This window comes from Hyposmocoma kahamanoa, unplaced genomic scaffold (genome assembly GCF_003589595.1).
Source record: "Hyposmocoma kahamanoa isolate Upper Pololo Valley unplaced genomic scaffold, ASM358959v1 92, whole genome shotgun sequence".
NCBI lineage: Eukaryota > Metazoa > Arthropoda > Insecta > Lepidoptera > Cosmopterigidae > Hyposmocoma > Hyposmocoma kahamanoa.
Window position 1 is genome coordinate 11,595,625 of NW_020654748.1, and position 14,347 is coordinate 11,609,971.

Here is a 14,347-nt window from a genome sequence, read left to right on the forward strand (position 1 = left end):
TGCGGGTGCGGGTGCGGGTGCGGGTGCGGGTGCTGGGGCGCGTGCGCGTGCACGTTTTCATAATTTATTGCAATGCAATCTGAATATACCTAAATAGTCTCAATGGAATTCAATGATCGGTGTTTTCAAGAAAATTATTAGACTTGGGGCCCTGTTCTCTTAAGCCACAAACTGGACGAGAGCGGGCAGGGTGATGGTTACGATACAGGTGCGGGTGACCGCTTGATCAAAATGCCCAGATTTGTATATTATGCTATTCTCGATGTACGGCGGGACACGAGTGTCACACTCCAGTCGAGCGGTGAATACGCATTCTAATAATCATAGTGCCGTCCTGTTTGTTGCTTACCTACACCTATTTTTGACCGCATATTATAGACTTACAAAGAAATAAGAAAGTAAGAAATATGTGCTCTGTGTATAGACTACTCACGACGGCTATGATGATGGAAGCGCTATCAACACCAGCAATTAACACTCGCTAACTCGAATTTTCCTGATTTTGCGGTTTTTCTTAAATTGCTTTTTCGTCTTATCGTATCGACGGCATCCCGATTGGTGAATGGATTTGCCAATCGGAGTAAGGTACTCGCCAATTGTTGCCCAGGGTGCGCCAGACGTACAGAAATGGAATGGTGTCTCGTTCGGGTAGGCTCCTTTCGTGAATCCCAGCGTTTGCTTGCTCATTGCGGTATAAAAAAAAGAGAGAAGTGCGCGCGACTGTTGAATGTCGCAATAATTTACGTGCATAGCAATAGTTTACTAATTATATTTATGTACTAATGTTTAACCTGATTTTTTATAGAAAATCCAAAACACAAAGAGAAACAAATAGAACATATTAAAACCAAAGGAATGGTAAATAAAGCAAGTAAATTTGTTTGTAATAAAAAGGAATGCAATTCAAGCAAATGTTTACGAAGAGTTGTTTCGAGAATGTGTTTTGGTTCAAGTGATTCTGAAATTTGTCCTTATGCGGTGAAACCAAAATGTATGAAACATACCAAAGGTAATAAATTATTTGTTATATGTATGCGTACCGTAGTTCATACTAAAGGACATTACCTAGACCAGGTAATTGGTGTGGTTGTCAGGCACATTATTATTATTAATTAGGGCCTAGAAATGGGCATAAAAACAACGGCTTTCTGACCGACCTTAATTGGAGAAAGAATAAGTATTTACTACTTGCTACTACGCAATAGACTAATTAGTTTCGGTGCATATGCGTTACTAGATTCTCTCATCCATTACTGCTATGTACATGCAATGAACTAAATTTATTAATTTCTTTGCAGAAAAATATATATTTGCCAAGAGTTCTTGCTATGACTCTAAAATGGGCAACTCTCAAAACTGTGTACAAATAGTGTTAGCAAGCACTGTTTACTCTACTGCTACAACATCGTTTACATCTGATTACTTGTCGTACGGATTTGAAACCAAACCAATCAAATATTTTAAAGGTGATTTCAAAATATGCATTTATTTTTTATTTATATGGCATAGATACGGCTATGAAATGAAATTCCTTGCCTGTAGACTCGTTCCCTGAACACTATTACTTGGGCGTAAGTATGTATCCCATCCATTATCGACGTCATCGTCACTTTCCGTCAGGTAAGAAGGAGGTCAAATGCGCACTCGTATTAAAAAACGAGATGTGTCCAAGTTCCGAGTCTGGTTTTGAGTTAAGCCTCTTCTGTTTTATAACATGATAAGACTGTCGAAGATAAGGGAAAGATGTAGCTATAAATTTAACTATAATACTAGGTACGGGTAAAATAAATAATTAATAACCGATTACGGCAAAATCTAAAATTTTAAGTCACTTCCATATTTTTAAGGTTCCTATTTAGCCTCAGATATTTAATTCTGGATCAGTGTTTATTTTTATTACTTAAACATATCTTTTGATTTTTGTAGAAATATATCATGACAGCGAAGAAAATCCACTGAAGAATCTAGAATCAAATGAATCTCATAGTGTGTCTTTCACAAAACCAAGGACTGGCCCGATAACACCACAAAACGAAACAAAATCTGAGCCATTAGTAAACAAGAAGCTTTACGATAGTTACATGTTTACAAATGTTGAGGGAGATGAACAAAAGTTAAGAGAAACTAAGTCACCACGTCATCAGAAGAAGCGCAATAAAATTACAAAAATAATTATTAACAACTCTGTCAAAACTACAGGCCCTTATAAGCGTTTAAAATCTAGCACTCGTCATCAATCAGGAACAAATAATGATACCCTTAAAATTAAAAGTAAAACGTATGAAATTGAACCGCGCTTTTGTTTTCAATACGAACGCGAACCTCAAAAATGTCATTGGAGCACAACTGCTGTTCAATGTATGGACTTTATGGAATATTTTTCTTCGAGATATGATACAACTTTTCGAAAATACCGTAAAGGTAATCGATCATAGTTTTTACGATTTGCCGATAAAGATCATCTCAGGACTGTTTCATTCATTTTTCATAAATTATTTAAGCAAATTAAAATAAATATAATTGTGTAATTTTAAGTAATAAGTGATCATAGTCTATGCTTCTTAACGAACCCATAATCTCACCGTCGCCACTTCTCCCGAGTTCTTAATGCGATAATACTCAATGTAAAAAAATTACACTCGAAAATATGGTACACACGATGTAGCAAAATCGTCATAGGAAATAGCAATGTTATGGTGACTCTGGTACAACGGTTTACTGCTGCTAGTTATATTTCAATTGATGTTTTCGTGTTGCTTTTTTCATTTTCCTGCACTGTAAAATGAAAATATCATGAGTAAATCTGGAATCAGGGTTAAAGACTGCGCCACGTGAGCACCTCTTTTGCAGACAGATATTATATGAAAATTGTTAGTGGCGCGGTTGCCGCGGTCTATAAGCGTCTCATTAGAAGGCGCCTTTGAATAGCATAGATCTAAAGTATATTGCATCTGAAACCCCACCCTCAGACATAAAGTTTACCAAGATTTGCACTTGTTTTCAGAAATAAAATATGTAACCAAAAATGGAAAAGCAAAGAAAATTATCATAGGTAGGAAGCAAAAAACAAAGAAAACTCACAGCGTTCCTTTAACAAAATTAATGGCAGTATTAATGAAGCCAAGTTGTAAAACCGAATCTGAACCACTTGAAGAAACAAGTCGTAACAAGAATTCTAAAAAAATTCTAAACAACAAAATTACCTTAAATAATGCAATTGAATTATATAAAAAAATATCGCAATTACAGTTAATAAAAACTAAGTATAATATTAGACATACAACAAAGAAAACCTGCGGCAAGTATTTTAGGTTTGTTTATTTAGATAATACTTTGTAAAGCCCTGATATTACTCCTAACTGTACCATTACAACTGAGATAGGACTTACTGATGGGTAAGTATCTCCTACTCTTCTCTCAGGATTAAAGCCAATTTTAATTTTTTAATAGCACTTAAGAGCCAATGAAACTTGAGCAAATTCATACAGGTAAATTTTTGAAAAATACTTGATAATGGTTTTGAATACAAAATCGTTAAACTGGTTGATTTCTGTTAACAACTTTGCGTTCAGACAAAATTTGAATTTTCTTTTTCTTTTTCTTCTTTTTTATTGCAATACGTCTACTACTATGTACTTAACTTTTTTATTTTTAGGGTATAATAAAAAAAATAAACGACAATCAAAGAAACACAGGGCAAGCCAAACCTCTAACACCAAACAAAAGAAATACGTAATGAGGAAAAGTCGTAGCACTCCCTTAACAAAGTTGAAGAACAAATCAATAGCTATACTAAAACTATATAGATGTAAACCAAATACTTGCATAATAAAAGAATGCAACTCATATGAAGTCGTGAAACGAAGTAAAATAAGAGATTTGATTACAAATTCAAAATTAAATGTCCGCAAACAACGTAAAACTAAACCAACAAGACTATCGAAGAAAATTCAAAGGAGATACCATAACATCAGAAACTACAGACGTACTAAAACACAAATACTGTCTATAAATCTTAACGGTTGTGAACAGAATTTTTGTGTATCGAGAAAATGCAGAACTTATAAATATTTTGAAATTAACAGAAAAAAAACTTGTTCGCTTAGCAAGACTGTAACATCGCAAATTTATAGTCCAACCAAAGTTAAACAAACTAAATCTACAAAATTGCAAAATATTGCAGTAAATTATGAATACGAACTCTTAAATTTTCATATTTCGAAAGGGTGTGATGCATGTAAGCGTGTTGATATAAATCAAGGAACAGGAAAAAAGACTGAAACAGTCCTGAAACAGAATGTAAAACTACAGATAATAAAGATAAGAAGGCAGCAAAGAACTCCCGAAAGAAACCATAATTACGTTGCAAACATTAAGTCCATGAGAAGGCAAATTTCTAAATTAGACTCTGTTACACATGAATTAAATTTTAGCAAATTTGAGCAATGCCTTTCTTACAATTGTTGTGAAGTTAATCCAAAACAGCCAAATAAAAGAAATATACACAAAAAGAGCTGCCCAGTCATAGCACGGTCGGAACTAAAGGTCTCAATAACGAATAACAAGAAAAATTTGAATAAATCAAGCAGACCTCATAAAAACACGCGATCTAAGTTTGCCCTCCAACAAAACTACACTACGATACAGTTAACTAAACCAAATCGATTATATAAAAGAAGAAAGGGCCGAAACATTGTACCTCCAAGCAAGTCTAAAAATTGTCAAGAGTTTGTCTTACAGGACGAATGCAAACGCTATAAACATTTACTAAAGATAAGGAAAAGAGGAATACCTTCATATAGTAAATTTCCAAAATCAAACACAAGCTGTAAAGCTAATTACAAAATTTCCAAAATAAAACAAACACAAGATATTCCAAAATCATATGAATGTAATATCTATTTTTGTGTACTGGGAAAGTGTAACCCATTCGAATATCAAAAACAAGAAAATAATAATAATAATAATAACGCACATACTCAACATAGCCCCACATACATAGAAAATGAAAGAAATATACATGCGTTCCCCAGTTTGGCTTCAAATAAAAACAATTTAATCAATAAAAAAAGTCGAAGTGATGATTACTTTTCTGAAATTCAGCCATATGTATGCATGTCTAAATATTATGACCTATTCTTTTGTTTTGTGTTAACACAAAACAGTAATAAAAATTCGCGGTTACAACTGTTGGTTAAACCTTCTGTTATTCGTAGGAAAAGATGTCAAGAAATCAGAATATGTCCATCGTATTCTAGCGCGTCCAAACTTTATAAGAGTAATCCAATAGCATCGAAAAATAAGCCCAAAAGTATTAAAACTTATTGTTTGCTAGCACAAAGTAGCCTTTACAAAGATATGATCAAAATCTATGTTGATGATTCTTATAAGTACGCGGAAAAGATCCACCAACGATATAAGTATGAACAAGATAAGTTTGCAGATTTGAAGCGAAATGAAAAGAGAACAGCACAAATATTCATGCAAAGCGACAGCCCTAGATATTATTTGAAAAATGTAAGGGACATTGAAAACGTTGCATATTCAAGGAAACCTGTTGTGACCATACAACCATATTATGAAAGTAAAATGCACGTTACCATGTCGGACCCATTTAATATTGAAATCACAGATATAAAAGTTATAAAGAAACAAATAATGTCTAAACTACATCTAAAATCAATTTCTGATGATCTATACGGATGGATTGTAGATTTTAGCATAGCTGATCAAATTGATTCATATGAGTGGGCTAGGAGAATTAAAAATATATATACATCTAAGTTCGAAAGTAAAATAGATATTAAAACAAATAAAAGTGATGTTAAAAAGCTACAACATCAAAGAGAAGAAGCAATTCAACTAACGCCGTGTAAACATGAAACAGGCCTTGGTTTACCGCAACAACGAGAGACCCAACAAAGAATATCAGACGCCAACATAAGGCAAAATTTAAGCCAAAGCGATACTAAACCATTGAAAATTAATCAGATGAAAATAGTAGGAGTACCATTTGAGCATGACGAAAGAGTTTATAAACAACGTGTTGTTCGAACAGAATCTAATTCTTCTTCCCGTACAGAAGTTATTGCAACTAGCGTAATACGTCAAAAACAAAAACGTAATACAATAAATTATTTCCTTCGGAACCATTTGAAACAACCGAAAGTAGAGAGAATAAGAAATAAAATCACGAACGAAAAAGCGAATAAAATGTTGCCATTCGGAAATCAAAATATTGTGGTGTGGTATGCAAATCAAAAATATTTTCATGCCATGCCGATACGCATGCAAACGAAATTGGGAGCGAATCTTATCCCAAATCGAAATACGAAAACAAGAAAAAAAAATAAAGACGCTGATAGCCAAAAACTGAATACTTTAGACCAAAGAATTGTTACAGCTCAGGACAAGAAAACACTATTTATTCGATTCAAAGAACAATGTGTATGTACTTTAAATACTGTGAGAAGAATATTTGGAAGTAGACATAAGAACCCCAGAAATGTATCCAAACAAAAATCCAAACAATTTTGTGCAAGCACCTGTGAAAAACAAAATATCATTTGCCGTACACGTCGACGATCAGTACAATGTCTGCATCCATGTACATCTAAAACATGTATAATTGATAGGCAAGTTCAAAATGCAAGTAGTGGCGTATTTATAATTGAGAAAATGAGGAGAAAAAACAAAAATCAGAACGAGTCAATTAAAATTATTATGCCGTATTCGCCGAAAAAATTTCATAGATATATAAGTGATATAAATAATGTAAAACGAGGGAAAATGTTATATTTGAGAAACCTACTTCGAAATAGACGCGATAAAGCCAGCCAAGTTATCCGCTATTATAGTAACTCTGGAACGGACGCAAGACTAAAAAGTAGCGATAAAAAATTGTAAAGTGTGACGTTTATGAGCAATTATTGACGTATTATGTGCTCATTCAAAAATGTTAATATTACAGGTGTAATCTGATTCAAATGTTGTGAAAAGTGCTACGATGTTTTTTAGTAAATTTTTACCTATAAGAATAAAACTTCACATTTTTGTATTAAGCATTATTAATTAATGAATTTCCCATACAATCGTTTCAACAAGCGTACATAAATTAATTATTCTCAGACAACGATATACGTGCTAACTGATGTAAAAATAAAAATATGAATTCTGTTTTTTTTTTTCAGAAAAAAAAAATCATTGTTTCACAATATCGAGTTCTTAGGTTTTCGCGATTGTTTCACATAGGAAGTGAAACTATTTTTCCGGATTTAAATCGCGTATATTTGTTTTTTCAAACAAACCGACGTTTCGGGTCCTTTACAGGTCCCATGGTCACGGTTGACCTTGAAAAATAGTTTCATTTCCATTGTTTCACAAACAAAATAAATTTATTCAGATTTTAAGCCTCGTGGTTATTCCCTAAACGAATATCACAAGCTCCAGGTTTCTTACCACAGTACGTCTTTTATTATTTTCCCGATGTTTCAGAACGGTTAGATACATGCTCCTTCGAGAAAACCAAAACCAAAGGGGGCAAATGCTGGTAAACTTCCTGGACATGCAGGTGCTGTTCTGCATGAACACTTTAAGAAGAACCCCCATAGGAAGTGGACCTGGCAAAGCCCCAATGGTATGACGAGAAACGAGATCGACTACATCTTAACGGACAAAATGCGTATATTTAGGGATATGTCTGTGGTTAATAGGTTCAATACCGGTAGCGACCACAGACTCGTAAGAGGTACCCTAAATATCGACTTCAAGGTCGAGAGAAACCGTATGATGAGATCTCTTATTCGTACAACGGTACTCCAAACCATGCATGGTTCCGAAGCGTTCCAGTTGGAACTGAGCAATCGCTTCGCTTCGCTGGAAACCACAGCAAATGTTGACAAGGACTTTGAAGGTGTGGTAGGGGTAATTCGCGAAGAGGGAATTGGGCACTTTAGAATACAGCGAAGATCCCGAAAGTCCAAACAATCGACTGAGACCCTGGAATTGATGAGGACACGACGCCAGATGACAGAGGAAGCTTCGTCAGATGCCCGTCGGCTCAACAAAACCATCCGCAAGTCGGTGAGACGTGACCTCCGTAGTTTCAATACGCAACTCATACGAGAAGCAATTGAGAGGAATCGTGGGTCGAAAGTCTTTACAAAAAGACTGGGTAGATGTCAACTGACGAAGCTAAATACCTCAGACGGTAAAACTGTCACATTAGTTCCAGAAATTATCGTAGAAGTCGAAGACTTTTACAGCAATATATTTACTTACTCCAAAGCCACCATCCAACGCAAACGATCCAAGAGCCACACTTTCACGCCACTTCACAGACGATCTGCCAGAAGTGGACGAAGATTGACGAAATTGGGAGGGCTCTTAAACAGCTTAATAATGGGAAGGCTCCCGGAGAAGACGGAATAACCTCTGAGCTTCTCAGGGCAGGAAGAGACCCAATGCTCTGAAAGCTTAAGGAGCTATTCAACGCCGTCATAGTCAGTGGGACTACCCCGGAGCCGTGGAGGAGAAGCGTGGTAGCTTTGTTTTTCAAGAAAGGAGACAAAACCCTTTTGAAGAACTACAGACCTATCGCGCTCCTGAGCCACGTCTATAAACTGTTTTCGAGAGTCCTCACAAATCATCTCGCCGGAAGATTTGACGCTTTCCAGCCACAGGAACAGGCAGGGTTTCGAAAAGGCTATAGCACCGTGGACCACATACACATTGTTCGACAGATTATACAAAAGTCCGAAGAGTATAATCAACGACTGTGTCTAGCATTTGTGGACTACGAGAAAGCCTTCGACTCCATCGAATCCTGGGCTATTCTGGAATCCTTGCAGCGATACCGAGTCGATTGACGGTACGTAGAGGTCCTGAGAAATCTGTACAACAAGGCCACGATGTCCGTCCCAAGTATAAAGCAACAAGACAAGACCCATCCAACTGCACAGAGGCGTGAGAAAGAGAGATATTATCTCTCCGAACCTGTTCTGAAACGCTCTGAAGGACGTCTTCAAGATACTTGATTGGACCGGATTGGACATCAATGTCAATGGCGAAAATCTCACATACCTTCGCTTTGCCGACGACATCGTTATAATGGCAGAATCGCTGCAGGATCTGCAGAAAATGCTGAACAGCCATAATGCTGTCACATTATCGGTTGGTTTTTGGATAAATTTGGACAAGACTCGTCATCCTCGGAGTCGATTTCGATTAATAGCGAAACGCTCGAAGTTGTCCGAGAATATGTCTACTTCGGGCAAACCCTGCAACTAGGCAGAGACAACTTCGAGCGTGAAACAGCTAGGAGAGTGCAGCTGGGTTGGGCATCATTTGGGAAACTGCGTCATCTCCCGCAGTGCCTGAAAACCAGGGTTTACAACCAATGCGTCCTACCGGTCATGACTTAGGGAGCCGAGACGTAGAATTTAACGGTCAAACTGGCTCACAGACTACACGTCGTTCAACGAGCTATGAAAAGGTCTATGCTGGGTATCTCATTTAGGGACAACGTCCGAAACGAAGTTATCGGCATAAGACTAAAGTTGTGGCTATCGTCCAGAACTGTAGCAAGCTGAAGTGGCAGTGGGCTGGCCACATCTATCGCAGAACCGATGAGCGATGGAGTAGACGGGTTCTCGAGTGGAGACCACGTCTCGGCAAACGTAATGTAGGATGTCCCCTTGCAAGCTGGACCGACGATCTGAAGAAGGTCGCGGGTAGTGGTTGGATGCGGAAAACGGGTGATCGGGCACTACGGGCACGGGAGGTTTATGCCCAGCATTGGACTGCAATAGGCTGATTGATGTTTCACGCATAGAACAACACGGTTAACTGTCGTTCACGTTTTTTTTGACATTACGACAGACTGTCGTGACAATGGAAAGAGCTAGAACAGTCGTCTGACGGCAAATAAAACGTCACGATAAAAGTGTAACGAGACATAATCGCAGTTTCAAACAATTTCTGTCGCGGAAACGACAATACGGCTGCCGTGAATCTAATGGGAACAGCTAAACGCGACAGTCGTTCAACTATAAAATATACGTCCATAACAGATAGTCGTGATATGAGAACAGGCTACACGCGACATTTGTCCAATGATAAATAGAACGTTACGACATAATGGGAACGCGTCCTAATAACGTCCTAGAAACTACGACAACCGGCGATGCGCGCGAGACGCCAACTTTTTTGTTCTTGTTACGTGAACATGAAACTTTCTCTGACTGGCTTAATGTGATTCCGTGTCGAGAATTTTGGTAACTTCCTAATCGTTAAAATTTGTCTAAATCGTATTTAGTAACGAACGTTCGAAAAAAAATTTTATTTTTTTAAGTGTGTATCATTGGTTCTTGAAAAAATTCTAGGAAAATAATTAAAACTTGACGTTGGCGAAATCCTAAAAAGACATACCGCCAATAAGCAAAAATCTAAAACTAGACTAGATTTTGACCCTAGAACTCCAAATAATCTTGAAAAAACCTTTTTTTTAATCGATTATTGATCTACTGGCCAATTTGCAGGTATAAATGACCTGTTCCGATAACCTAAATTTATCCAATCTATAAGGTCAATGTATTATGTTTCTGTTTGTGAATATTGTTTTGATGTTGCTTGGTTTTGAGTGTAAAGATATCGTTTAAGTAAAGCTAGATTAGGTATTCGTGTTTTTTTCTTTACGATATCCAAAAATAAATTATTATTATGGATTACGATGTTTAAAATTTAAAAGACAGCCTATAGTAGAATCGATTGTTTCTGCTGGGGGCTTAGTAGACCTGCCCGTATTAAGTAGACGCATAACCTACACGGAACGCAGATTACTATGAGAATAGTGATAATTTTATTAAAAAGAAGAGTTACTAAAAATAGTGCCGCGAGGGCAGACCGCCCGCAACACGAACCGATAATGATAACGAAGGTAATGTGAATCCGCTGAATGCGAGCAATGCAAGACTTTTGGCAGAGGCCAATGTTCAATAGCATGATGAACCATTTTATTAGTAGTATTACGAAACGATTGATATAATGTTAAAGTACCTTATTGCAACCGTTCATCATCAACAGCCTATCGTAATCCACTGCTAGACATAGGGCCTCTCTCAATGCCCGCCATTTCGCCCGATCCTCAGCTCGTTGCATCCATCTGCTGCCAGCAGCCCTTGGCAAATCGTCACTACGTTTGGCCTTAGGGCGTCCAATACTACGTTTTCTGAGCCGTGGTCTCCACTCAAGAACTCGCTTCCCCCATCGGTTGTCGGTTGTCGGTTTTTAAGTAGACTTATATCTCCCTTTTTAAAGAATTGAACTACTACATTCCTGTTACACGCCTGAGAAGTTCTCCCACAGTAAATAACAGAATTAAAAAGCCTCCGAAGTTCCTTAATAACAATGACTCCTCTACACTTCAGAATCTCTGTAGTAACTCCGTCTTCACCTGGGGCTTTTCCGTTTTGGAGCTGTTTTAGAGCCAATACTACCTCGTCTTGGTTCATTTCTGGCAGTTCGTTGGAGTAGTGGCGTACGAGGGTGGTCCTGGGATCGTGGTTGTCGCGTTGGACACGAGGAGCATGTGCAGATTACAGCTGGTCATAGACAAAATAGCTCCTTGACAAAAATAATTATATTAATATACCTAATGTTTCATTAAAACTTAATAAAATTAATAAAAAAATATTATATAAAATCATTTGCAATATTAATGAAAAAAGAGTCCAGGGTTAGAGAAAATTAAAGCAAAAGACATTAAATTTATAGCAATTGAAATAACTCCAGTTTTAACATATTTAATCAACCAGTGCATTATTAGTAATACTTATCCAGATAAATTAAAAGTAGGAATGGCCAGACCACTATGTGGTCTGTGGGTCAGACCACTGTGTGGTCTGTGGGTCAGGCCAATCCATAAAAAAGGATGCTATACAGACATAAATTCAAAAAAACACCTTCGCGGAAGTACTAGTACCCGAGTCTTAAGGTTATGGTGTCCTGCTCCTCTCTTCTAACTTCACATAGCCCAGAACATGTCACCTTATGTTTTCCAGTTCCTCTTCCAAATGTGCTAGGTGCTCATCAAGCCTCAGAGTTCGTCCGTTAAACGTTGCCAGGGTCAGTTGTTTGAGGTAGTCTGAGGTAGCCCGGTGATTCCTAGCACTCCCTGCCCCGCCGTTGCCATGGTCACTACCAGGAACAGCGAGGCGGCCGGGAACTGGGGGCCATTTATTTGTTGTGCTGTCCATTGAGGGGTGGTGTACCGCCGACGCTGCTACTTTTTTTTCTTTTTTTTACATAGCCCCGCACTAGGGAAACCCTGTGTCGCGGGTGCCATGAACACATACAAAGACAACCACAAATTACACCCAAACTCACGAGAGATATAAATGTCGGCCATACAAATGTTTCTCCCGGTCCGGGAATCGAACCTGGGACCTCTGCGTGGCAGTCCGGCATGGTAATCGTTCGGCCACCGAGGCAGTTTATTTAAAAGTAAGCTTTAACTTTGTACATTTAACTGCGCCAGTATGGGAAGGGCTACACCGCCATTGAACGGTCGCCAGAGCCTCGTTAGTTACTGCAGGATGTACCGTGTGCAGGTGAGCTTACAGTAGGAGCTTAGATGATTATTACTCCTTGACATCGCAATGTATGTATGCATGTAACCATTACGGTATATTTTTAAAGCATACCAATTAAAAGAAGGGTGCAACTAAAATCCTTCCAGCAGATGTATGTCTGGTGCACCTCGGGCAACAATCGGCGAGTACCTTACGTCGATTGGCAAATCTTTTCACCACGGTATTTCGATAAGAAGAAGAAAAACTTAAAAGATGCGCTAAGCATGGGCCGAAATGACGCGCTAAAGATTCCATACTCGAATTCTTGCGTTACAGGGAATGAATTTCAACACCGCTGTTTTATTTTTAGAGTTTCGAACCAAAAAAATACGTAAAGAAACCCTTACAATGAGACTACCGAATCCACTTATATATAATGGCAATTTTTTCTCAAAACTACTATTTGTGTCGCCTTACCTTGCCCGCATCTAGTCTAATTAATAATTTAAAAATAAATTTTGTTATTTAGAATGAGAACCGAAGGCTTTTTGTATGTTGGGATTCACGAAATGTATAAAATACGTATAATTGAATCAAGAATTACTGATTTTAAAAATTTTAATGGGAGCAACAAAATTGTGTCTTCACAAGTTCCAAATTACTTATATGTTACTGAATTCAAGTAGCATAGTTATTTTGAAAGAATTACGCAAAACCAATTCATTGTAGTCCTGCCTGCGTCAGTCCTATGATGTGTATTACTATTATTACGTACATGTATTGTTATTTACATTTTAATCGTTTGCTACCGTTATTGCCCGTCTTACATCGGTAGTACCATGGGAAAATTGTCTGCCGTGTTACTACTACTACCTCAGCTGGTATATTGCCGGCAAATATTTTTTCCTGTCGTACTACGTTTACAGGTTTCCATGGTCGCGGCTGACTAGGACCTATACGGGGCCCGAAAACTTATTTACTATATACTAGTTGGTACTAATTTAGAATATGCATCTCCCATTTGGAACCTTCTGTACCAAAATCAAATAGATCACATAGAAAGCGTCCAAAAGCGATTTCTCTTTTTCTTCACGCTCTACTAACGAAAGCTGCACTTATTGAAGGGATATACGAGGACAGACTAAATTCTTTTCAACTGTGCACCCTTCAACGTCGCCGCTAGATTGCTGATCAAGTTTTGCTATGCCGGCCGTTTGGTTTCGAGGCAAATTGATTGCTCTAAACTTTCACACAACTGATTTTCTATTCCATATCGCAACGCCAGGTTAAGTAATTATCTTCCTTTTAATAACAAACCGTTCAAAACTAATGTTAGCTCCTATCGTCGGGGATAGTGCAGCTCCACGTATATAGTATTGGTAAAAAGCGCGTATCTGCGCCAAACCCAATTTCACAGGAGAGGGATTTAACGGTATAACTTTGTTATTTCAATAGCTACGACTTTCATTTTTTGCGCAGTAAGCATTAATTTATGTTGTCTAAGGACTGATAATAATTGATTCCCGTAAATCACGCTAATTTAGTTACCACGACAATTACGCGGCGACTAAATTACCGAAATGGAGTCTTATGAGATATGTCGCTATCCCCGACCCTATGCTTGAGCCGAACTTGCCGAGAGCTAATTTCTCCTCAACGCATTGCTCACTCAGTATGAGAATTCAGATAATTATATTTTTTGATAAACAGTATGTTATCCGGCGCAGGATACTGCTGTCCGTGAAATACCTTTCGAGCACTGGTGTCTTGTAGAGTGA

At 37.7% G+C, this 14,347-nt stretch overlaps 1 pseudogene; it reads left to right on the forward strand.

Moving 5' to 3' along the window:
- LOC113236693 overlaps positions 1-14,347 on the forward strand; it is a 30,711-nt pseudogene extending 16,364 nt beyond the window's left edge.